Source organism: Peromyscus californicus, unplaced genomic scaffold, assembly GCF_007827085.1.
Source record: "Peromyscus californicus insignis strain IS unplaced genomic scaffold, ASM782708v3 Scaffold_16__1_contigs__length_79575227, whole genome shotgun sequence".
NCBI lineage: Eukaryota > Metazoa > Chordata > Mammalia > Rodentia > Cricetidae > Peromyscus > Peromyscus californicus.
Window position 1 is genome coordinate 57,841,788 of NW_026294458.1, and position 27,778 is coordinate 57,869,565.

At 38.1% G+C, this 27,778-nt stretch overlaps 1 long non-coding RNA gene across 1 annotated transcript in view; it reads left to right on the forward strand.

Annotated features, from left to right (window-relative positions):
• LOC128112171 (uncharacterized) overlaps positions 1–27,558 on the forward strand; it is a 48,630-nt gene extending 21,072 nt beyond the window's left edge. Inside the window, exons 2-4 of the long non-coding RNA XR_008218866.1 lie at positions 16,577–16,665; positions 17,173–19,888; positions 26,071–27,558. This is a non-coding gene — a long non-coding RNA (uncharacterized LOC128112171). The remainder of the gene's footprint in view (positions 1–16,576; positions 16,666–17,172; positions 19,889–26,070) is intronic.
• The last annotated feature ends 220 nt before the right edge of the window (positions 27,559–27,778 follow it).

Sequence of the window (27,778 nt, forward strand, 5' to 3'; positions counted from 1 at the left end):
AGGTGCTGTGGGATGGTCTGTATGTCAAATGTGTTGCTGATTGGTCAATGAATAAATCACTGATTGGCAGTGGCCAGGCAGGAAGTATAGGCGGGACTAACAGAGGAAAATTGAGAGAACAGGAAGCTGGGGGAGGAGACACTGCCAGCCGCCATCAGGACAAGGAAGATGTAAAGTACCGGTAAGCCACAAGCCACGTGGCAAGGTATAGATTAATAGAAATGGATTAATTTAAGCTGTAAGAACAGTTAGCAAGAAGCCTGCCACGGCCATACAGTTTGTAACCAAAATAAGTCTCTGTGTTTACTTGGTTGGGTTTGAGCGGCTGTGGGGCTGGCAGGTGAGAGAGATTTGTCCTGACTGTGGGCCAGGCAGAAAAAGTCTAGCAACAACTTGTTAAGAAAATATGTTTAGTGATATAATTATTATCAGTAAAGAATGAAGAGAGGCCAGGCACAAAACAACATAGAAGGGATTCTGAAAACAAATAGAACAGTAGAAAAGGGATTCTGAAAGGTTGTGCAATAAACACAATACCAGACAGAGTGGCCATCAAAAAGTACATGAACAAGTAAAGATCTAAATCGTAAGTCTGGAAGGCAAGGGAGACATTGATAGACTACTTCCTTGTACTACCCAGGTTTTCCAAAGCATGGACCTGGCACATTTGAATCCATCCACTGGGTACTCAGAGACCAACTCTATATTTATTTCAAGAGAAACATGTTAAGACTTGAGATTGAAACTTCACAAAAAAAGAAATAGAAGAGATTGATCCAAGAATAAAGCAACACCATTGACCCAAATTGAGAGAAGACCATAAAAGTGTGATATTCATTGTTATACAAATGTGACAAAAATCATACATGGCAGTGATAAATCTAGTACAGCCACATGGCTCCTTTTCTTATAGCGCTTACAAACAATGGAAAAGAACAATATGTGTATATATGGGCTAACAAGCATAAAAAAAGGGCATATATATATATATATATATATATATATATATATATATATATCATAGAAGAGCTATAATAACACTCCAAAAAATAAAGTTTCAATGGAAATAAATGACCCAGTTTAATGAAGAGGAGTTTGCAAGATACTTGAAGGAAGGGCACAGTAAATCGTAAAGTAAGAAAAATCAAACCGCTGCAGGACCAGACAGCCGTATCCCAGCCGTAATAGGGACTTAGCAGTCTGCAAAGCAGGCCTGCAAGGTTCGGGATAGGCAAGGGGAGAGTCAGATCATTTTATCTGGGTGTAAATTGAAACGAAGCATTTTCAAAGTTATTTAAAGACAGTGACACAATCAAAAGGATGATTGCAAAGGCCCACTGTAATTGGAGGCAGAAAAAGAAAGAAAACCAAGTGGGGGTCTGCTGACTCTTTGAATCCAGTCAATTTAAAGCATCCATGGAGGACGGACTTAGATCAGAAACTTGAGCAAAGTTTGTAGCTTTCCATCAGACACCTAGGAGGTCTTGGAAGGCAAAGGGAGGAGGGATCGCCCCACCCCCATCCCACCCCCGGACCTCTGGACCATGTCACCTGATTAAAAAAAAAAAAATTATTCCATGGAAACAAACATCGTGTTCCACTTCTGCCAAGGTCACTCTGCATATGCAGATGGCTTAGGAGGCTGGGTGTTGCTAACTCCTTTGGCAGCGGCACGCAGATTTTCATCACATCCTTCCCTGCTCCCTGATAGCTGGCCCCCAGCCTTGCTTGAGCCTGTCAACTTCAGAAAAACTGGGTTGTCTCCTGTGCTTATTATCACAGCTTCTCTAGTCCTAATGTCTTCCCTACCAAATATTAGTGATAACCTATAAAGGAAGCCAAGTCAGCACTACCCTGGAAGAAATGAAACGCCTCTCCCGCTATCTCAAGTGCCAAAGTTAGGCGGTTGGGCGAAGTCTGTCACACAGCTCCCGTTGGCTGGGATTCGCTCCAGTGTTCCTAATTTCTCTGAAGACCCATTGAGCAACCTGGCCTGAGTCTGAATGTGTGCGAAAAAGCCTTGAACCAGGTGAGTTGCACATTGTTTCCAGCTCATTAGAGACGTTCTGGACAACTTCTCTAATGAGGTTTGACATTTGAGTATCACCACATATGTGTCCCCACCAAGCCAACCCCCCCCCCTTCCTGCTTTCCTGCTCTTTCGCATCTTTGTGAGTGAATCACCAGATCTCGTACCTTAAATCAATCACTGTGCTCTACTTTGATTAATCTCTCTCATCAACCCTCCTTCCTGAATTCTCTGATTAGGTCTGGTCTCCTCCCTCCCCATTTAATAAAATAAATGATCCTTCAGCAGCTATTCTTTATTTAAAATAACATTACTCGCCACACATTCAAGTTCATCAGCCAGTGCCCTCTTCCATAGAGCGTGAGACTTCAATTAGAACGTACCAAAGCCAATTAAGAAAAGGTTTGCAAACATCCAGTTTTAAAATCTGTAGAAGATTTTTCTGTCACTTTGACAAAGTTGCTGGATAGGGGGAGGGGACAGATACAATATGTTTCACCAAAATGTATTTCTTCATTTTATCCTAAGTGGCATATGGTGCTTACCAACAGATTGAGGATATGTGATTTAAATCAAATTATCAGCAGGTAACTGTGAAACTTCTAGGGGTCATTCCCAAGGAGGAGTTTTACTAATGGGTATTTCTGATCCAAATAGTCAAAATGCTGATGTAATTCTATTCTGCACTTTCGTATTTTAAATGATAGAAATTCTTTATCTCATTAACAATCCAATTAATGAATTGTTGAAAGGTAACTCAATAAATTAATCAGATGTTCTGTTTAAAAAGCTAAACAATGACTGCACTGATTTTTCACCAATTTATCTGAATCAACTGGAAGTTTAGTCGTGGCTTATAGATATGATCTTTAGTGAATCTTCTAATTAACTTTCTGATGGCAGTGAATTAACTGAAACCAGCTAAAATAAGACATGTCCTTTATTAAGCTAAAATAGCCTGTGGGTCTAAATAAGATGAAGTGATAATGTAGTGTCAAGTACAGATCCCATCAACATGGTAAGAAAAAATATCCAGAGAGATCTAGACTGACTTTTCTGGGGTAGACAGGCACGGGAGGTCAGAGCTGAGCCCACTTCAAACCTGGCATGAAGACACAGCATTGTGACTAAGGGAAGCAGAAATCTTAGTATGTTCATAGGAGAGTGGTGTGTCAGGAGACATGAAGAAACTGCCATTAACACTCCCAAGAGGAGTAAATGGTACTTGGCTAGTGAGCACCAGGGTGCATGCACACAGGCAGGCATACTCCCCCAGATTGTCCATGGCCAGCCCTGTAAACCTTCAACAGTTTACAATATTGTATTAGGAGGAGAGTTGGTGCTACAAAATGGTATTAATTTGATACTCATTAAAATAAAACAATGATAAATGTGCACAGTTCGCTGGCAACTATAGAGTCCCACTTTGCCTTTACCCTTCTGGAGAGTGGGATGCTAGATGGTTCTGTGGTTACACTATGTTAAAAACACTTCCAGTTCTAAAATTCTGACTCTAGGGAAACATTGTTGGATTTCTAAAAATAAATTAATGTTGTGACTAAATTAAAATATGAGAATCAGGCCCTTTAGATAAGATTTGAAGCCTAACAAAAAAAAGAGGGAGGAAGAGGTGGGAGAGACAGGAAGGGTTAGGACTGTAGGACTATGCAGTCAGAAAGGGTTCAGGTGGATACACATATTTAAAAGCCATTGTATACATGTCTGATATTGTAAGATTTAAAAAAAAATTAAAAATTTAAAAGACAGTGGATTGGGGCCCTAATATGAACATTCAATCCTACTTTCCTTTTTTTCAACCAATACTATGCTCCACTAGTATTGTTGATGTGTTTGGGAGTGGGCTAGGGTAGCTCTACAGGTTTGTGTAAACACAGAAATTAAGCCAGAAGCATCAACTGTGTAGGCAAAAGAACTCTTCATTTGCCTCCATTCCCTCCTGTGACCAGTCTATGTAATCAGTTTACCATATCTACTACAGTACTGCGGACCAGATGAGCAGGTATGGTCGGAAACATTCTCAGATGTCAGGGCACACATTCCTGCCTACACAGAGATGGCTGGAAGCATGCAGGATCGGGTAGGGATTTGTTGTTGTTGTTGTTGTTGTCGGTGGTGGTGGTGGTGATGGTGGTGGTGGTGGTGGTGGTGGTGGTGGTGATTTTTTTCCAAAGCTAAAACTTCTGCAGGATCCTCTTTTCTATGTCATAGATCATCTGCAAAGCAAGATAAATCTCTCTTACTAGAAAACAATACAATATTTTCATTAAATACTTGAAAATTTAATGCATCCACAGCCCTTACTCCTCCCCTAATTCCTCTCATATTCCTCTCCAAACTCTCAACCCTTCCCAACTTCATGCTCTTCTTTAAAAACACTGTACCCCACTGAGTCCAACTGTGCTGCCCATATACTCATGGGTGAATGCTCCCTAGAGCCTTTCAAATTCCTAGACAAACGCTCTCTCCAGCATGCTCCACAGGCTGCCTCAGAGGCATGTTGATTAAAGCAGTCTTATTAGGCTAATTGCTTTTTTAATAAGAATATAGTTCAGTATAAGAAATGGAGAGTGAAGTCAATATGAAGAAAAATAGTTTATATAGCAAACATTTGGCAGCCCAAAGAGTTCTCCCGAATTTATTCATTCATTATATAACACTCACAAAAGCATGTGATGAGAAATACTGAGTAGGAAAAAAAAAAACAAAATCAATTCTTGTTATTGAAAATGCAAATTTCTTTGAGAATTTTTTTTTCTTTTTAAGATTAGGAGAGGTGAATGAGCAGAAGGATAAGACATTTTCTAGTTAGGAACCAAGAAGTACTGAACATGGGGGATTTACTTAACAAGAAAAGTCACATTATTGAGATTAGACATCTCTTTCTCAAGGTGCTCCTGGGAGATAATGGCTCTCATACCTATAATTCAGTGGCAGCACTGGTTGTGTCTGGTAACATAAAAATGAATCTGTGGACAGAAGTTAACACCTTCATTTCTACACAGCACAGGATTTTAGGTGTAATCCTAGAATATTGCTGTTGGTCCTAATATAGTCTTCTATGGTTTGACTATATTTTCTTAAAATGTGGTACATTTTAAGACAGCTGAAAAAGAAAAGGTACTAAATATTTCCATGCAGGAGTAAATTAGAATATCAATCTCATTAATGAACACAGAGGCCAAAGAATATTAGAGTCTAATATGAAATGAGCACAGGAACGACTCTTCACTTGTTTAGTGAGTATGACATCAATCCTCTTCTTTCATTTAAGAAAACAGATTTAGAGACAGTTGTGCTGACACATGCCTATAATACCAGAATTCAAGAGGCTGGTGCATGAGGGTTTACGAGTTCAAGAGCAGCCTCTCCACATCTCAAGAGCATGTTTCAAAAGTTATTTTTAAGTAAAGAAGCAAGTTTAGTTGTTGTTGTTGTTGCTTTTCCAGGCAGGGTTTCTCTGCATAACTCTGGCTGTCCTGGAACTCTCTCTGTAGAACAGGCTGGCCTCGAACTCAAAGATCCACCCTACCTCTGTTTCCTGAGTGCTGGGATTAAATGCATGCACCACCAATGCTCAGCAAGAAGCAAATTATTATAAATAAATTTTGATTGTAGTGTATGTGCTTATCTAAGAGGAAATGACAGCAAAGGAAAGCTAATGTTTAGTAAACACATGTTGATAACACTCATCTTCTCTGAACAGATCAAGAGCTCATTGGCATAGCATCTAGCCTTTCCCTACACCCTTGATGTGTCCTCTCATGATTCTGCCTCTCTTTAGGGTTCCCCTTTGTATTTTCATTATGTAACTGCTATGCCCAAATTCTAACCTTATTAATTTGACCTCATCTTGGACAAGAGTAAGAGCTGTAAGCTCTTTTTGTCCTTGACTGTAGGACCTGAGTTCCTGTGATGATGGCACTTACGGCACTTATCCTAGGTTCCATAGCACACTTTCCATGATCTCATTTTGAAAAATGAAACATATTTGATGCGTGTGTGTGTGTGTGTGTGTGTGTGTGTGTGTGTGTGTACCCTCCTGTGTGCAGGTGCATGTATATGCATGCACAGAGGCCAGAGGGTAATATTAAGTATCTTTCTCAATTGCTCTACACCTTATTTTTAGAGACAGGGTCTCTGACTGATCCTGGAGCTTACCAATTTGTCTGTCCTAGCCCCAAGCTAGCTGTGGATTCTCCTGTTCCCACCCCAATCCCTGCATCATTGCTGTGCACCACTGTGGAGGATGCACTTTTTACATGGGTACTGGAGATCCAAACTCAGGTCCTCAGGTTCATACATCAAGCACTTACTGAGTAATCTCTCCAACGCCCTGATGGCTTTCCCTTCTTGAATGTCAATTTTTATTCCCCTTACCCCAAAACACCTTTTGGTGTTTCTCCAGCCACAATGACTGCATCTCCAGAATCCCAGCCCTGTAGATGCTGTATCTATGGAAATTTTACCTTGCCTTTGGTGTATAGCACATGGCTTTACAGGCTGTTACATGTGTTTTCCATCTCAGCTTTTCTGTTAGAATGATGATTACCACAAATAGAAATTGTGAGTGCCTATTATGTCAAAGAGTACTTAAAATTTTTGCATGAAACCTATAAAGAAGTTATTACTCTCATTGTACAAACCAGATAATGAGGCATAAATGTTAAATTGATTTTCTGGGTCTGTACAAATACCACATACCAGATTTACATTGGATCCTACATACTCAGAAGGCAAAGATCATTGCCGAAATTCTTGTGTGTGTGTGTGTGTGTGTGTGTGTGTGTGTGTGTAATATATATATATATATATGTTGGTCACTCTTATGTTCTTATGGCACTATATGTTGATTATGCAAAGACTGTGTTCTGATAGATTGCATTTAAACACTGAATTTTAAAATTGTCCAGGTTATTGAAAGTTATGGTTTCATGATATCAACTGAAACTAATATTTAATTCAGTTTAACAGGACACAGGGTAAGCTAACACTAAACCAATGCAGCCAGTGAATATAAAGATGCTATTCCCAAGAAGGAAGCCAAATGCTTGCATTTGATGACTGATCAGATGCATATGCTTTAGAAATAAGCTGTGAATTTTGATGAAGATAATGCCTCCCTCTCAAACACTAAAGAATTGGTGATACAAGACATTACATTAAGGACCATACAAAACTATGAAGACATGTATTTCAGACATCAAAAGTATTCAAGTACATTTAAAAACAAAAAGTTAACAAATATGGCCATGAATAGGAACAATAATAAAAATATGTAGCAACTAACTATATATGAAATATGCACATATAAGAGATACCAGCCAAAGACAAATGGTTTACTTGTCCCAGCACATGTGGACTGTGCATCAGTCTTGGTTTTTAAAGTAGTTGGCTGAACACTATTAAACAAATGTCTCTTTAGTACATCAGCATGTGTCAAATCCAGTCTCCAAGGCTGCCATATCCTTGGAATTATCAGACCCTGTAGCTCCTTGACTGAGACCATGGTGATTTACTCAGCAGATGAGTTCTGATTGCCTTCTTTGTGGTATGCACCACACTAACAACTTGAGAAGCAAAGCCACATCAGACACTAACCTTCCCAGAGCATGCACAAGCTAGCTGACTCTTCACCAAGATGTGCTTCATATAAGCACCATGAAAGAATAAAGTAGTCTATATGCTAGTGGGGCTTTCTTCAGAAGCAGGCCCTGAGGGAAGAATCTGTTGTTTGTATTTGATATTGCAAGTGTTACAGTATGAATATGCCCCCAACAATATATGTATGTTGAAATCTAATTCCCACTGTCTAGGAATTGGAGGTGGGGACCTTGCGTGGTACAACTTCTGCTCTTTTCATTGCAACAAATGCAGTATAAGAAAGAAGGGTTAGTTGTGACTCTCAGTTTGAGATTACAGTCCATCATGGTGAGCAAGACGTGGTGGCAGGAGAATGATACAGCTAGTCATGTTGCCTCCACAGTCAGGAAGCTAAGAAGACAATAAAGACTGGTAGTTATCAATTTTCCTCCTTTCTAGTCCTGGTCCCTAGCATTCACAATGTTGCCACCCATATTCAGAGTAGATCTCCTTCCTTCTGCTAAGCCTTTCCACAAATGTCCTCACAGATATAAGCAAATGTGTGCTCCCATGCTGCGTTTAAACCCATTCAAGTTGACAACCAAGAATAATCATCACGGGATGTGAGGGTAGAGGCTTCACAATGGGATTAATGAATCTATAAATGGAAACCCAAAGATATGCTAACCCCTTTTCCCCTATGTCAGGAGATAAGGGGAAAAAGGCTATCTATGCAGGGAAGGGGACACTGATCATAACATGACCACATATCTTGACATTAGATATTCAGCCTCTAGAACCATGAAAAACTATTTTGAGCTACTTAGTCCATGATAATTTATTGTAGTAGCCTAGCCAAGACAGCAGGTAACTCACATGGTTAACTGAAAGTCAATCCCAGGCCTACTAATAAACCAGTTTAAAAAAAATGATAAATTGAGTAAAGTATTTCTGCTATCTAAAACAAAAAGAAATATAATTTTCCTGCATATGTGATATGTTATTTGTATAGTTTACCATATACAAGCAGTAAGTGAAAAAGTTATAGAGGGAAAAAAGGTCACCGGTGAAAGGTTTATCTTTAGATTAGGTACCTACCACTTTGGGTCACTACTGAAGAACCACCTGGGGGATTCAGAATTATCAATGATGCCTACTGGTTCTTAGTGGGAAGTTGCCTCTGTAGCACATCACTACTGTAGCCCTGCTAAAAGTTGTGAGTGGTGCTACTTAGGAACTCCTCTGAGACGGGGGTCCAGGAGGAAGCAAGAGGTAGTATCTACTGCCATCTTTTATCCTAACAAAAGGTTAAGATTGGTAATCATCAACACGAAGTGTAGCTTTGTTACTCAGCGAGTACTAAGTGTGCCAATATCTTGGAAAGGATAGTACAATATAGAAAGTCAGTCTTTCTCTGTTCTATGTTATTTATCAATAGTTCCCGATATGACAAATTGTCTACCTTCCAGAAATTTATGGTCTACTTTTATGGGGCAATTCACAAACAAAATGACATTTCACGACTCTATATGGTAATTCATGATATAATTTTCAATTTTTACTTGTAGGCCACAAAATTTATGTTTTTTTAATTTATGTATAGCAATGCTTTAAAAATAATGTATTGTTTGATAACTTATAGTGGTTTGCGGATTCTCAGAAGACTATCAGAGAGTGTTCTATGCAAACATGACCAAGTTTGTGAGAACTCTGACATTAAGGAAGCCCCACAACATGTTTTTCTGTTTATTTAGACAAGTCTTGCCCTGAATTCATAGAGACTTACCAACCTGTCTTGCATGTTGAGGTTAAAGGCATGTCTTTAAACTACACCTGTCTGAATACAGTGATTTTAAAGCAATCCAGAAGACAAGGAAGTATTGGTGCAGGACTTACATTTAACTTAATGATTTATGTATTTTATTAAAATAATTTTAAGTTAGTTGACATAGTGAGGCCTTGAAATAAGCTCCAATGAACAAATCTTTGTTTCACAATCATGTCTTCAGGAAACACAAATAGCCTGAAGCAAATGGTTAAGCAACATTTGCTGGGTATCAGTATTGCCTAACTCAGGGTAGGGGCAAGGGACTCTGATAGTTTGGGCTCTCATTGCATGAACTGAACACTGAATGGGAGAAAGTCACTGGATGCCTAAAAGGTGGAGAAGCGGGGTGTGTCAGCAAAGTCAAACACACAAACACATCTCTGTAGGGCTCTGCCACATGGAGGAAGGATGGGTTTCTGGTACCTCTTATCTATACTTATTTCAGATCAAGGATCAGGTTATCAGTAAGATATCAGCTGTCAAAGTGTGGGATTTATGGTAGCCCTTTGGCCAGGATAGACTGTGTGGGGTTAATGTGTTATAATCACAGAGTTACATGGAGCAATGAAAAAGTAAGAGAAAGAAAGATAAACTAAATGAAGAGAAGACAGATATATGATCAAGCCTCTTGCAAAATTTTCATCTCATGCACTTTGAAGTTTGATCAAAATTATCTTGCTCTTACTTGTAACTGTTGCAATGCTGTTTTTCTTATAAAACTTTTGAAACAAAATTTAATTGTATTTTTTCAGTCATTTTCTCTTCTTTTCTCTCCTCTGTTTGCTTTTTTGTAACTTTCTCCTGGGAATTTTTTTGCACTTCATCTCTTCCTTTCCAACCACCTGTAAAGGTCATAATCTGCTCCTACAATCTTCCTAAGTTCCTGAAGTGGCATCTTACATGTTCTTTTCACGTACTGCATCTCTCATTTACTTGCAATTAATAATACTTCTGAAGCTTGACTGTCATTCATTCCCACTTTAAGATGCTAGAAATTCCATATTCCCTATCATATAGGCATCACATGCATTGGTCTCAACCTAATGGCAATTTGTGCCTACAGCCAGGTCTCTCCCTCTCCCCTATCCCAGACACACACTCACATACCTTATTTACTTATACAAAAAGTCATGCTGGTTTTACTGTAACCAAACAGCCATATTTCTATGGGTCTCAGTATGATTTTTTTTCTTATGTGTGTATGTGCATGTAATCTATGCATGTTCATGTTTGTGTATGTGCACATACAACTGGGAGTGCATGTGTACATGTGTGTACGTGCATTGTGGAGGCCAGAAGTAAACATTAGGTATCATTGTCTATTGCACTCCTCTTTATTGGTTTTGAGACAGGCTTGCTTACTGAACTTGAGGCTCACTAAATACCTAGACTGGCTAACCAGTGAACTCCAAGAATCTGCCTGTCTATGACCTGAATCCCTCCTCCATTGCTAAGGATATAGATGTGCATGACTGTGCTCAGATGAGTGCTGATAATCCATACTCAAGTTCCTAGACATGCAGAGTACACACCTACTTAGTCATTTGCCCAGTCCTTTGCTATGATTCCCTAACTCCAAATTCTTTGAAAATGTCATGAATGAATGTTTCATATTCATGGTCACCAAATGCTTGCCACAATACCCCAGAATGAGATCTTAATGACTACTCAAATGAAAATGGTTGCCTCACGGACTCCATTGGGAAGGATCATGTGGCAAGCTCGGATGAGAGAGAAGGAAGACGATGATTGATCATTGCTTGTCACGGACAATGAATGGAAGACAACTGTCATGTCTATTCTGGGAACTTTTTGTCTCTTCTTACTTTTTCAACACATCATGGCTAAATGAAGTTCTCTGGAAAAATAGAGACGAGACTCCAGTAAAAATATCTGGGAATCTCCTCTTCTTTTAGCAATGGGACCCTCTGCCTTGCAGATCCCAGAGACTGTTAGTGGGAGCTGAAACTACCTGCATTAACACTACTTGCAATTTGTTCCAAAAAATTCTTACCCCAAAGGACCAGGTTGTAAACCAGTAAATTGTTCAGTTTTTTACATTGGAACAACTCCTATAATCCAACCCATCTGAGCAAACATCTTGCCTATCTATCAGAACAGTAGATTTTTCACCTGACATACAACTCATTTATCAACATTCATTTTACTTATCAAGAGTTTTTTCAAGGCCTCTCACCTCCTTGAATTCAGAAACACAAAATAATCACATAATAAACAGGTCAATACATTCTCTGCCTTAAATTGCATGCTATATGATATACCTAAAGCTAAGATGCCAAGCTCTCTCCTCACATTTGCTTCCTTGAGACACTAATAAGACTCATAGGATAATGTCCACCCTTAGTCAAATAGCTAAATGAAGTTATCATTTTTTCACAGTATATTTCATGATTTTCTTTGACTATCGAACGCATTAGACTCATAGGATATCACATTTGAACACATTTATGAGACTTGGAGATCTGCAAAACATTAAGTCATGTCATCCTGATTCTTAAGCAGTTCAGCAACAGATATTTGAGAAGAGATTAACCAACATCTAGTGCATTGTAAAATAACATGACATTTTAACCTTTCTATGATCCAAGCAAGAATAGATCATTAGGCTCAGACACTGTCTGCGGGTCCAGGACACCAGGCTAGTTGGCTATACAACAGAACCATGAACATGTTCCCAAATAATGATGAGCACAACACCTGTGCGGGGACAGGGCTTGTTTGAAAACACTGAAAATGGCCGACATGGTTCAAGCTCTGTGGTAGGGCTGAAAAAATGGTGCTTCAATGATGTGTGGAGGATTGATTTTAAGGCAGGAGGATCTTCGGCCACACCCTTAAAGCCTACAAGAATGTCTAAATTGCTTCTATCAATGGTTCATCTCCTTACTTGTCTTTTGCTAACTTCTTTTCAGCTGTTTTCATATTCATTTGAATATACTTTATTTTGGAAAATGTTGAAAAATATTGGAAAGAGAAAAAGATGGGATGAGAGAGACAGAGAACAGAGCAACGGAGGGAGAATCATGCCCGGTTATTTTTTTGTTTTGTATTTTATGAATAATTATCTATTTTCATAACTTACCTTGATTTTTTGCTTTATTATTGAAATTTTATTTTAGCTAGGCTTAGAAGACACTTCCTTTAAACCCTAACATTTCTAACAATATTAATTTTTTGATAATACATAAAACAAAAAATACATGTATTATAAATTATAATCGCTGTGTAGCACACATAACGATCCCTGAAGAAATTGCAGTAGGTTTGACAAATATTAATTCGGTTTTAGAGGAGACTTTCTACTGACTGCTCATTATATGGATGTATTCAGAAATAGCTTTCCCTTTCCTGTAAGAAACCTTTGGGTTTTCATAAGAAATGATGATGAAGAGATATTCCCCTGCCTCCCCCAGCCGAGGCATACAGTGAGCTCGAAAAAGAATAAGGAGCAGAGATGAAGTGGAAAGGCATTTCAGGCTACTGAACAACAAACTTTCCTTTTTGACTGTTTGCCTCGGGCCATCGCTGTGAGGCCTGTTCTAACCCAGCTCTTAAAAGCTGTTCTTCTGGACAAATGATAAGGAATAGTGAAATAACTCCAGGAATATTGTGATCAACACACAGATGCACATACACACATACACACCCACGCACGCAGGCATGCACCAGCAAAAGCCTATGCTTTATGCTGTTCAAAAAAGAAAATATTTGCACATCAAAGATAGTACCTTTCTTGCAAAGTAGCACATTTCCCCAAATTCCTTTTTCCCTCATCCCTTTGGATGAGATTTGTATTGTCAAGTTCATTGGACAGCAGCTATCCCAGGAGCATGCCCCATTTTCTTCATTCAGGGGGAATTGTACCAAACTTGCAATATGCTTTTTGCATTATAGCTGGATTTAGTGATTGCTATTAAAAATATATACTTTCTAGCGTTTATAATACATAAGCTAGATAAATTGTTAATGCTTTAGAACTCCCTAGACCACATGAATGATAGAAATTTCTGTGTTATTTCTGACAAAGTTGAGGACCCAGGAAAAGAGTTTTAATCCTCTTTTTTCTATTTTGCCTGTCAGACAAGAGCAGGCACTCGCTGAAGAGCAGGCACAGAACCAAAGGCTTAATTTTCAAAGCCAAGGAATAGAATTCGGCCACATATTTTTAATGTCTTTAAAATGTTAAATAACTAAATAAACTGACCCAGGCAAGGCATGTGTTGTCCTTAGGCAAAGAGTAAAAGTTTTTACAGACTGGACTAAGGCCAGATGGAATTTCCATTTGTTTCCCTTGTTGCTGTCCAAAATGCCAACATTTGGTAAAATTTTAATCCTTCATCAAAAATAAATCAGCACTTCTTATGCAAGAAGGGACAATGACAAATATAACTTGAACACATCTTTTAATTGTCCCCTAAGCATTGTCACCCTTATCTAATGTCTTCACTTCAGCCTCGTATCTTGGATTACGCTCAACCACACACACTTTTCCTCTAATACTAATCAGGATGTGTCTATTGGGAGTGAAAAATGTGAGCAATTATTTAGATTGTCTGGAAACAATCAAAACAAAATCGTCTGTGAACATCACAGTGCAGAAAGATATTTTAGAGATGAGAACACTCTGGAACATTTCCAGCTTCTTCTTTTGCTTTTGCAAATGCTTTCACGTGTTTTTTTAATTTTTCATGGGTGGTAGATTTCCAGGTTTGGCTGTGGGTCTTTCAAACATTATCATGAGTGTGTTTTTTCTTTACAAAGATAACAAGGTAATGGGTGCCGGTAAACCCCTGCTTTCTGAGGAGAGAAGGCTTCCATGAGAACCCAAGGATACCATCCATAGCTCTTCAGAGAAATTACTCAGCTGGTCATAGTGCTTGCCACACAGGCTGATGACATGTGTTTGATCTATTGAATCCATGTTGAGGTGTAAGGAGAGAAGAGAGTCCACAGTTGCCATCTCCTCCACATATGCTCTAACACGTGCAGGCATTGTCTTGGCTAGTCTTATGTCAGCTTGGCACAAGCTAGAGTCATCTGCAGGGAACCTCAATTGACAAAATACCTCCATAAGCTCCAGATGTAGGGCATTTCTTAGTTCATGATTGAGGGGGGAGGGCCTAGCCCATGGTGGCTGGTACCATCCCTGAGCTGGTGGTCCTGGGCTGAGCGAGTCATGATGAGCAAGGTAGTAAATAGCACCCTTCCATGGCCTCTGCATCAGCTCCTGCCTCCAGGTTCCTGCCCTGTTTGAGTTCCTGTCCTGACTTTTCAGTGATGGATTGTCAACTGGAAGTATAAGCTGAAATAAACCCTTTCCTCCCCAAGTTGGTTTGGTTATGGTATTCCATCTTAGCAATAATATCCCTAACTAGGACATGCACACACACACACACACACACACACACACACACACACACACACACACACACACAAAATTATTATTATTATTGCTATTATTATTATTATTATTATTATTTTAAAAGCAAAAAGTATCACACAAAGGGATTTAGTTTCGCTTTTTAATATAGATAAATGCCCCCCACTCTGTAATGATCATATAAAGACAAAAATGTCCACTTCTCTGTTCCACTCTAAATTTCCTGCCCTGTGGTGACTCCTACAGTGGTCTCTTTATTGTTCTAGTCAATCTATTGTTCATTTCCTAGTCCCTCGCTTTGTAGCAGGAACTACAGGTCAGCATCACCTAAAATGTACTAGAAGTGTGGTTTGGGGTTCTGTCATAAACCAGACGAGTCTAAACTGCATTTCAATAGGACTTCCAGAAATTTGTAAGATCAACAACACCCCTGAGGACCTCAGAGTTGGAGCTCCACAAGGTATGCCTCTTGCTGGGCAGTCTCTAGTTGAAATATTCTCAGCCAAGAGGTGTGTCACATACAGACTCACTTACACGTCTGTCACTTAGAGTGTGGTGACGACTTACTGTTCCCCAGTCTGCTGTGCTTCAAGAACCCAGGAATGTCCATGCCATGTTGATTGAGGCCACCTTTCACCCTATGTGAGCCATTGTGCAATAATGGGAATTCGTGATGCATTTAAGACTTTTTATGTGCGTGCTCACATGTGTACACGTGTGTGCAGGCCAGAGACCAAATTCAGTGGCCACTATTCACTTAGTTTTGGGAGGCAGGAACTCTCTCTAACCTGAAGCTTGCCCATTACACTAGGGCTGGCTCACCCATGGGTCCTGGGAAACATCTGTCTCCACACCCACAATGCTGTAATCACAAGTGTGGACTGCTATGCTTGGTTTGTTTGTTTGTTTGCTTGCTTGCTTGTTTTTACATGGACTCTAAGGAACAAGCTTAGATTCTCATACTTGCAAGGTAAGTGCTTTACCAACTGAGCCCTCTTCCCAGACCTAGCAAAGGCTTTTAAGGTGGCTTCATAAATCATACTATATAATTGACCCTGTCTACATACAAGAGATGTCTTATTTACATCAGCTTTCCTTGTACAGAAAACCAATCCATCACGATTGACAATCAACTCTCTTACACTGTGGTCCAAACTTCACAGCACCTTACAGGGGAATCTCTCTTTCAAAGACTGCATAATTGTTAGTCAGGATTTCTCTATGCTTCACCAGTTTTGAAATTCTCAATAAAATCATATTCTGGGTTATTAGAGCAAATATGACTTAAGTGCTACGAATATAACTGGTTCCTTTTATATGAAAACTATGAAAAGTCATTAACTATTAGAACTTTGAAGACAATTCTACCAAGAGGAAGTTTTTCTACTTCGTTCAAGCTGAAGAAATATAGATATCAATGAGCTTCCTCACTCAACACCTGTATTGTTCCTGAGAATGTTCTTTCTATCTATCTATGTATCTATCTATGTATCTATCTATGTCTGTATCTATCTATCTATGTATCTATCTATCTATCATCTATTGATCATCTAACTATTTTTCATCTAACTACCTATCATCTATCTATATATCATCTAACTATCTATCATCTAACTATCTATGATCTAATTATCTATCTATCACTTAACTATTTATCTATCTTCTATCTGTCTCTCATGAAATGGCTCGATGACTCCTTCTTGACATTGACAATGAGATGGTTAAGGAGAGGATGATTCTGAGAAGCAGAGGGGCCACCACCGTGAGATTCTGTAGTGGATTCAACTCTACACACCACAAATAAAGGTAGGAATTTAAAGCCAAGAAACAAGATGAGGGTCAATAGATGAAAAAATAGTAAGAGATAACGTAAGAGTAAAGTGGAGGTGTTTAGGTACTCCCACCTTGCAAACAAGGAGGATGTTTGCTGGATGGAGAACATTGGGGCTTCTCATTACCTTGAACATGGTGAAGAACACGAAATCAGACCGCAGGGATGGTCAGGGACTGAAGGAAGTTAAACTGGCTTGCCAGCATTTCTGCTGCAATTGGACTTTGTAGAGAGAAACACAAACGTGAAAAGATGGAGAAAGAGTTCATGGAACTCTGAGTTTGGTCAGGAGACAACATTAGGCATTTCCCTCCCTCCCATCTCTCTCGTGGTCTCTCTTCCTATAGTCCCTAACAAACGACAAACTAGTACGAGAGCCTGTGAGTTGTTCTCGCTGACTCCGACTGTCATCCTTTTTCACTTACCATACTTTCCTAAAGATGCACCCATGATCATGGCACATCCTATCCATCTTTCTCCAGTGGCCCCGCAGCATCTGCTGCATGGAGCACGCACAGAATGACGCATGAGGGTTTGCATGGTCAGAACACAGCTTCAACTGCCTTTTGCAAGGTCAGATGCCGCCTTTTTTATCTCGTCAATATAAATTCCTGAAATGCATTGCTTTGTAGTCTCTCTTCTGTCTTGTTTCCATAATCTAGACTAGTCACTGACTTCTGACTTCAAGTACTGCCTGTCCATTATGCCCCACTTCTCACTTTGCTATCTCTAGATTCAATCCCGTTATACTTCAGGCAAATTCAATTTATCTTCTGCATTTCTATTGCAACCGATAGATACATCTGTCACAATATACATTCTGTGTAACTGACAGAGAATTAGACTTAAAACGCCATGAAGGCAAAGAAAATCACTGTTCACTTTTAAACTCCAGCTTCCTGAAAAGGCCCCAGTACAAATATCCAGTTGGTTATTTTAAATTGAATGATATGTACTCAGATCAGAATTGAGCAGGAGAAAAGCAATATGTTTTCAGAATCTCAGGAATGGAGTTGAAATGCTAGGTTTGTATTTAAAATCTAAATTCAACAAGTATACACTTTATCTAGAGAGAACGCTATAATGGATGCTAAGGAAGCCATATAAATTCATTCAGTGAATATCTGTTTAGCATTGACTTCATGTTATCATTTCTCTAAACATTGCAGAAACATCACTGAAAATTTTAATCTCTGACATAAATTGACTATATGACCTAAGCCCTCACTAATCATCTTCTTTCCTACTGTGTCTTAATTAATCAGAACTACAGTTAAGAGCACAGGAGAAGACTCCTTCGACCCATTCATTTCTCCATAGTTGATGGAATGCTTCTCAGACTCTATTTCTGAGAGCAGAGTCTAATTCATGGGGTTAGAGGAAGAACTAGCAGTAATACTTTCAAAGAAGCCTGCATACCTCGAAGCAGGGATAATTAAGCATAGAGAAAGAAGCATACTGCAAGTCTTTCTGTATCTTGCTATAGCAGCTGTCTAAACACGGAGTTTGGTTCTAAGTTTGCCTAATTGATGAAAAAACAAGGATCCCTGGATAGTAGCAAAGGCACTTTGAAGGCACAAATCCTTGTTTATGCTCCATAGGATATTTTATTAGATCCTTTTGTGTTTCTCACAACACTTAAGAGAGTGTTTCATGCAGAGGTTAAATATATATAGACCCAGTGAATTGATGAATAAATTGCTTTTATTTTACAAGATAATTGGAAGTGTAAGTTCACTTGTCTATCTTATTAGCCATGAAAGAAATTGCAGGCTTTCTTGAAATGCTATTGTTAAACTTGAGTTCCACCAACTTACATAAGACTTTTTAAATTCAAGGAAAGTAGACTTCACATAAACTACCTTTTAACTAAGTAGGATGGCTACCATTTAAGCACTACGGCTCTGGTTTTTTTTCCACATGTATTTTATTAATCATTCTAAACACATTTGTTTCATTCCACAGAAATGAGCAGCTCACCTTCCACCTTTGAGAAATTACTGTTAATCATTCTTGAATGATTCCATTTAAAGCATTCCCCTGTGGTTTTACAATCCCTTCTGCCCACTAATCTGGGAAGAACGATGTGCAAAAAGGAAATACAGAGAAGCAAATAGCTGTTCTCGTGAATCGTCATTATAAGCCTCGTCAGCAACAGCAGAGTTTCTCAACTGTTCTTTAAGAGTCCGATAAATCTGTAAACAGAGAATCCACAACAGTGGGCTTGAAATCCATCCAAGTGATGATAAATGCATGCTATGGGATAGAAGATGCTTTTATATCCATGATTCATGCTTTATTCCTGCATCCTACCCATCCTGACTGATAGAACAACATGATTAAAACTTGATAATGACAAAAGAATGATAGGTAATATGTCAGACAAGAAATGGGAAGTGAATATGCATATAATTTCTTAGGACCTATATACGGCTTTCTGGCTAGTCAAATTTACTCAGCTAATTAAAGATATCATATCTTGTGAGTAAATGCATTGATGAATACTGTTAAGTACTGTATTTGATATAGACTCCAATCACATTTCTGAGTATTTCTTAGATATCTGGAAGCTTGGGGTTATATAAGTAAAATAGTCAAGTGTTTTATCACAGTTCATCATCATCCTGTTGGTGCATCATTCTTTGCATATAATATCTGTCTGTGTGAATTGGGCAAGTACTTCCTATGACATCCAGGGAACATACATCCGTAATACAAGGTGTCCATGATCATGCTTCTTCTTTTTATAAGCAAGTGCTAAAATTTACGTGATTAAAGGCAGATTAATTGCTGTTGAAGACAACACTTATGTATCTCATTGAGCAATGAGAAGTTGAGCTGGTGCCTAACTAGAGCCTTCACCCCTGCTGACTAGTGTTCATGGCAGAGGAAGGTATTGTTCACACTACCAGAGAAGAAACAAACACCGATCCAGCTACAAACCCTTTGATCTACAATGGTGACCTGTCTTCAGGACACACTGGCTTAACAGTGGCACAAATGTTGTAAGAGTAACAAACCACTATCTGTTGGAATAAGGGCTCACTCCATGAGATGGATGGAACCCATGCCTGACACTGCTGGAGTGACCAAGAACCTGAGACCAGACAGACCTACTAGAAGAAAATCCTTAGAAGAATTGTTCTGCTAACAGAACAGCACTATTGGAATCCTGATGACAGTCTGCTGTATGCAGAGGTAAGTTCTTGGCTCAACCATTATCGTAGCAACTTCCTCTGGCAGTAAGTGAGAACTAAGACAGAGAGTCATAACTGGACAGCAGAGAGTGAGAGAGTTGAAGCACTCGGTCTTAAGTGGGATGTCTTCATAAAACCCTCCCCTCACTTCAGAGAGCTATGTGAAGAGGAGGCAGAAAGATTGTGTAAGAGCTAGAGGTGATGGGTGACTCCAAAGAAACAGTCTCCTCTAGTTTCCACAGGACAGAGGCACATATCAGTTTACAGAGACTGTGGCTGCTTATGCAAGACCTACACAGCGTCAAGCCAGAAAGTTTACAGTGCGAAGAAGGGGAAGTGATTACCAGCTTCCACCACTAACCAAGAAGCTACCTGCAATTGACACCCACTTGCAAAAGAAAAATTGGTTTACTCCAATGGAGTCTCACCGAGTATATTAACCACACTTAAGGGTAGACCAATCCACAATGAACACGATGGTAGGCTTATTTATTTATTTATTTATTTATTTATTCGTTCATTTATTCATTCATTCATTCATTCATTTGGGTCTCATATTGGTTTGTTTGGTCATTTTTTTGTCTTATTTGTCTTTTGATTATATTTTTGGTCTCTCTTTTTATATTTTTATTGATTTTTGTGTGTGTGTTTCTTGTTTCTGTTTTGCTGTTTGCTTTCTTTGTTTTTGTTTGCTGTTAAAAAGAGAAAGGCATGGAGCTGGATATATGGGGAGGATCTGGGAGGAGTTAGGAGAGGGAAAAGATGTGATCAGAATATATTGCATAAATTTTTTATTGAAAATTGGAGCAAACTAAAGGTAAGCATTATAATGTGGATGTTGATCCCATGTAGATTATAAACCAAAATGAATATATAATAGTTCACATGGAAGAACTATGGGCTCTGAGGAGGAAAACATAATGAGAATACTGACTGGAGGTTGGACTAGGATACTCAAGGCCCTGGGTTCAATTCTTCAGCATCTCCTACATTTTTAAAATATAAAATAAAATATGCAAAGATGAAATCTGCTGACTAGAGAATGAAGGAGGCACGAATGCTTAACTGTGTGATAAAATCTTTCTCTTCACCATTAGTTAAGGCAAAAGCAACTCCTCCATATCAACAATTTCTAGTTTCTTCTTATTACTTTCCTGTCTAAGGCCTGTGAATGATGTCAGCATACCATTCTGTACAAGTGTGGGTGAGCAAGGAGGGAGAATCTTCCCCCGACATCATCATCTCTTTCCCTTGTGGGAATTAACAGAAAGATGTCAAGTCACATCACATTTCTTATACCATACCACTGTCAGTTAGACAGCCCACATGACTACCATCATGGGAAAATTGATCCAAGCATGAAGTACACCATGACCAGTTTTTGCCTTCACTGTGCATTCAACAGGATGCACGTGTAGACTGAAGACCCTTTTATCTCATATGTCCCTAAGTCTGATGTTCTCTTTTAATCTATGGTACCTTTACTGTTAACTTGTACACTCCTGCTCTTATCTCTACTGGAATCTTTTCTAGACAATCCACTTTTATCATTTACCCCTCATTATAAAAATCTAATTTCTTGTCTGTCAAGAAGAAATTGAGTCTAGCAAGCTGAGAACTAGCTCCCTGACAAACTGCAATGACATATCAGCCTGAAGGTACAATTTCCAAAGCAGAAAGTTGGAATTATAGATACCACCTACATTCATTCACAGGTAGGGAAAGAAATAATGATAGCATAGAACTATTTTTTTCAATCACACTGCAAAAAGAATTCTAAATAACATTTTAGCTTATGATAAAAGATATTAAAATTCACCATGACTTTTTTCTTTTGTGCTGTAAGTTAATGCCATATATATATATATATAGATATAGATATAGATATATAGATATATAGATATATATAGATATATATATGGTGATATATATATATATCACTAGGAAAAAATAAATACATATGATTTATAAAATAAAATATAGTGATTTAGTTCTATTCACAAGGAAAATATACCAATTTTCTTATATTGCTAGTCATAATATCATTAGATAATCTTGCTACTCAAATGTCAGTCTGTTCATTGACCAACTTGAGTAGATATGTAGACATAAGCATGCAACATTGATTCATTTTAACTTTAATATTTTAAAAGCTTGTACATAAGTAAAAACATCACACACCAATATTTACTGGACCCAAATCATTTACCTGAACTTGTCATCTGAGAAACAGTTAAAAATTAGACTTGTGACCACAGACCATGCCCTCTGTGTTTAGTCTTCATTATGTCTTGCTTGGCTCAGTTCTTCCTGTTCTGTCCCCTCACCGTCAGCATCTAGCATGCTACTTTCTTAAGTTCCAGAATTGCGTGCAATGACTTTATGTGCAGTTGTGCATATATGTGCTGGTGAGGAAATGTGGCATGTCTGGGTCTGGAACTCATCAAGAAGTGTTGAAGCAGGGTTAGCAGTGGTACATGCCTTTAATCCCAGCACTTGGGAGGCAGAGCCAGGCAGATCTCTGTGAGTTGGAGGCCAGCCTGGTCTACAGAGCGAGATCCAGGACAGGCACCAAAACTACATTGAGAAACCCTGTAAAAACAAAACAAAGAAGAAGAAGAGGAGGAGGAGGAGGAGGAAGAGGAGGAGGAGGAGGAGGAGGAGGAAGAAGAAGTGTTTCTGTGATTCTGTTTTCCCCCCAGGAACCTCAGCCAGATAGCTTACACTCAATGTTTGATCGATGCATCCAGTGAACAAGTTTCATGGTAAACTGTACTCTCTAGTGTATAGAGCTGTTGCAAGAGTGTGGATTGGTGGTAACTCTGAGCCCTGAAAAAGGGAAATAAAAGCTCTAAGAGCCCAAATTACTGCCAGGGAGGACATAGATAGTCAGAAATAAATTTTATTAATATTTACATATTTAATGAGCAAGCAAATATTTTAAATGATAAAATAAAGAATCATCTTTATTTTCTCATTCTGTTCTGTATGTACAGATGTGAAAATTAACTCTTGGCTGTGCTCAAAATACGCAGTAGCTTTTATAGATATGAACATGGTTTTCCATGAGTCTCTAATCTCTGAACACATTACTCCTTTAACCTGTACATACAAGATCTCTTTTCATATTTTTAATCATTATCATCTCTTTCTGCAGCATTTTTGTTAATCTCTTTATCAACAGACAAATAATATTTATCTAATAAAAGATTATAAATCTAGTCAGGTTGTCAACCAAAATTAACCATCAAAACTTTATTAAAGAATACCTTAATGTCAGGACAAGACCAACATCAACTCATGAATTGTAGTTGGGGGATTTCAACAAGAATACATTTATTAGGTATGTTTTATAATAAAATAATACCTAACATTCATCTTGTTCATAAACACGTTATGAACCAGCATCTGTTTAAAGATAGTTTGGATAATAGAGCATTCTTTGTCTGTGGAATAGACTCTACTTGATATTTCCAACTGTTCCATCATTGCTAAGTGTGTTTAAAATGTGGTTAGCCAGAGTTCTCAGAAATGGCAGCCACTATAGTCAAAATATGACAGACTGAAACATCATCCAGTATCGCAGACTCTCTTTTGTTTCCCACTCCAAGTTCCTTCAAGACCTCTATTTTTAGGTCTGGAAAAATGACTCAGTGGTTAAGAGTGCTTAATGTTTTTGCAGAGGACCTGAGTTCAATTCCCAGTGCTCATGTTATCTAGTTCCTATGTTGTCCAGTTTCAGAAAATTTGACTGCCTCTTCTGGACTTGGCAGAAACCTAACCACATGCACACACAACAACAACAGCAATTTAAAAATAATCAATGTTTTTAAGAGATGACTTTATCATCTCTCGTGATCTCCTTTCTAGTTTTGTGTTCTAAACCACATATATACATATATAACCACACACAAGTTTATATATGTGTGTATATATATATAATTGTATATAATAAGAGGATTTGTGTATGATATAAAACATGTAGTATTTACCCCCTCTGAATCTGGGATCTTTGCTTAACACAGTAATTTTTGGTTCCTTCTTTATGCAAATATCATGATTTTATTCTTCTTTATGGCACAATAAAATTCCATTGTTTATATGTACCATACTTTCATTATCCATTCATCTGTTGGTAGAATAATTCAACATGAAACAGAAGCAGGGGACATGGGAGAGGTAAGGAGGAGGAGCTTTAACTAAACCAAAGTGTTTATGAAAAAGCTATGATGAAAAACAATTGCTTGTACAGTAATTTAAGATCTAATGGAGTCAAATGGAAGATAGTTTCATGACATACTTTCTCAATCAATCACCTGATTATTATTTTTTTTCTCTTCTCTGCTAACAGTTTCCTAAAAGGCAGGGAATACTAATTGACTGAACATTCTTAGCATCTCCAACAGTCACAGTGCTAAGTGAACTCCAATGCTGTGTGCTATGTAGGCCAATGCTCAGAATAAGAGCAGCAACAAATAAATTGTAAGTGGTTACATTTTTCCATTAGTGTTCATCACTTATGCTCACCTAGTACATAGTGAAGCTGTCAGTCACCCTAGTAGATCTTTTCTCTTGAACTACCATTTTTCCAAGGAAAGGTGAACTTGAGGAAAGCAAGTCATCAACCTGCAAAATGCTGAGTATGACATCATCAAATTTATTTGCATGAGGACAATTGATTTTCTTAGAGGACTCGAAAAGGGCACTTTGAAGGACGTCTTTTAGAAACTAAACAAGAGAGGAAATAAAAGCAGCCCTAATCTTATGAGGAGACTTGTCCAGACCTTAAATAAAAATCAAAGAGATTTAGCTTCAATGTTGAGCCACAGAGGTGGCTGAATTAGGGAGGTTTGAGGGTTCATGCTATTGAGGGTTCATTGATGGAAGATGGATATGTGTACACTTAGATTCCAGAGAATACAAAGCCACCATTTGGAACTTATTAAAAATAGCAAAACACTTGGTAACAGACTCTACTACCACAGTAAAACTAATTCCTTCAAGAACACAAAAGGGTGCTCGCTTCGGCAGCACATACACTAAAACTGGAAAGAATACAAAAGGATCAGAAGTATCAGATCATTCTTGTAATGGTTTCAAAGCCACTGAAGGCCATATGAGCAGCTTTCTCAAAAAAAAATTAGTAAAACCAAATCAGTGTCAGGATATTGATAGTGTTGATTATACACATTTAAATATATCATACTCAAGTTGTTGCAAGATATTATTAAAAGCAAGAAGACACAAGCAACTCTTCATATGCAAAAGTTCTGCTTTAGAGTAAACCTTGGAAGCCAAAAGATTGTGGGATGTAATATTCAGTGTTCTGAGTAAAGAGTTGCCAAGCAGAAATTCTGCACCCAGCAAAACTATCCTTCAAATATAAATTAGAAATGAATGTATTCCCAGAAGTCTTGTGCATGCTGTCACCATTTTGGTGAGTTCAAATATGTGCCTGCCCTGTTATGTCTATAAAACAGTGTTTAATTGTAGTTACCTTCTACCTCTGGCTCTTACAATCCTTTGGCTCCTCTTCCTTGGTGCTCTCTGAGCGGTGGGAAGAGGAGAAAATGTGATTAGGAGAAATGTCCCATTTCAAGATGAACACTCCCTAGCCTCTTAATTTGAACAGTTGTGGTCTCCATTTCAAATGCCATCTTATTTTTTTTTAAATAAGCTTCTCTGGTGGAGAATGAAAAATGCACCAATCTATAAGCATAATGGTAAATCAGTTAAAATCTCTAGTCAAGTACAATCCCAGCATGGGGTGAGAAGGAAGGCAGATGAAAATAGATTATCTTTTCCTATGGATATCCAGCATTTTTGTTTTAATTTGAAGGAGTAGTTTCCCTTTCTTTCCTTGTAACTGCCTAAGGATAGAATTTTAAATGACATTTACCAGGTAAGTGCAGATGACAAGAAACATGCAAAGTCAGCACCTGCTAGTGAAAAATACTGTGCTATTATTTCTGTTGTTACACACTGCTTTCACTACTGAGTGTGTTTCATTCGCATGCCACTGCTCTTCTCTTTGCTAAATAACACTTCTATTAATAAAAGAAGTGATATTGACTAATTTGTTTAGAAAATATAAAACAAAATAAGTATTATCCAGAATACCACCACCCAAAAGAAAATGACTATAAAATTTTGATTAGACTTTTTCTATATTTTCTCCCATAGGTCTATTTTGAATACCTGATTAAAAGTCACTAATTACATAAAAACATAGAAAATCTAAGGAAAGACTTCTGATTTGTCAACAGTTACACTCATGAAGAGTTACATGAAGAAGGAGGATATATGAATGGAATACATGATACAGCTATCCACTTCATTGATCTCCCCAACTTGGCTGATACAGCATGAGAAATAAGTGTGCAGTAGGGCTACTGGAGGGAGCTCATTGCATTCCACATGTTTATGCATGAGAATTGTTTATACACTGTGCTTGCCAATTAAAATATATGAACAACTAAATTAAAATTTAAGAGACGATGCAAAAAGGCAGAAAACTTGCAGAAAGTTGCTTGACGTACACCAACACAAGTAGCCAAATATCCACAATATAACTAGTAATAATTTTCCAAAACAAAAGCCAGGAACATCACAACTAGAATAAGAAAAGAGAATAGCTACCACCATTGACAGATTGAAATTTTCTAACGAATATTTCATCATACTCATTAAAATAGTTATCAGCACCCTTGAAACAAAGAAAAAAGTATAAAAATCTAAATAAAGCATAAATTATAGAATTAACAAATACATTAGTTAAAATAAAAGTTCTCTAGAGAAACTTGACAGGGGAATAGATATGACAAAGAAAAAAGTCAACAAATTTGAAGAGAAAACAACAAATTGTTCAATAACTAAGTAAGATAAAACACACAAATGTAGCCAGGGCTTCTGAAATTTGTACACCAATAAGGAAAGATTGAATGTTTATGTCAGCACATTCTCAAGAGAAGAGCCAAAAAGGAGAGCACTAGAAGTAGTACTTGATGAAATAATTGCTCAATATTTTCTGAATTTTGTCAAACATATTAAACATATGTACTTACAATTTCAAAAATATTTAACAAGCCTCAAATAAAGTAAAGTTTTTTTTAAAAAAAAAGTATTTCCAAGACGTTTTATAACTGAAACTCTAAACACACACACACACACACACACAAACACGCACGCACCTTGAAAGTAGCTGGGGTGAAACAAAACATTACCTTCTGCTTAACTCGCAAGCTGATTACTTTCTCATCTGAGAACAAGGAAATCAGAAATAACTCTGACATTTTTCAACTGAAAGGAAGATGAAGAGGATAAGGAGGAGGAAGAGGAGGAGAAGAAAAGAAAGAAATTACTTTCAAATGTGTTCTCCAAGAATTAGGTCAATGCCAAAGGAGATGGCTTGAAATGTAAGTTGCACAGCTTTTCCAGAGGAGTCAAGTTTGGTTCTTAGCATTCACTTCAGATGGTTCACAACTGCCTGTAATTCCAGCCAAGTGGTTCCAACATCCTTTTCTGATCCCAGTGGGTACTCACCTAGGTACATACATATATACATAAATCAAAACAAAATTAACCTTTAGAGAAGGATCCATGGGGTGCTGAGAAGAAGGTATATTCTTCTACCAGGTTGATCTCAGTCCGCGGGGAAGGCTTTGCCCTGGAGGAGGTGGGAATGGGGGGTGGGCTAGGGGGAAGGTGAAGGGGCAGGAGGGGGGAGAACAAGGGAATCCATGGCTGATATGTAGAACTGAATTGTATTGCAAAATAAAAATAAAAAATTAACCTTTAAAAAATGGAGGGGTTAAAGACATTCTCAGACAATGAAAACCTAAGGGAAGGATTAAATGATATTCTTATTTTTTTTTAAATAAGCTTCTCTGGT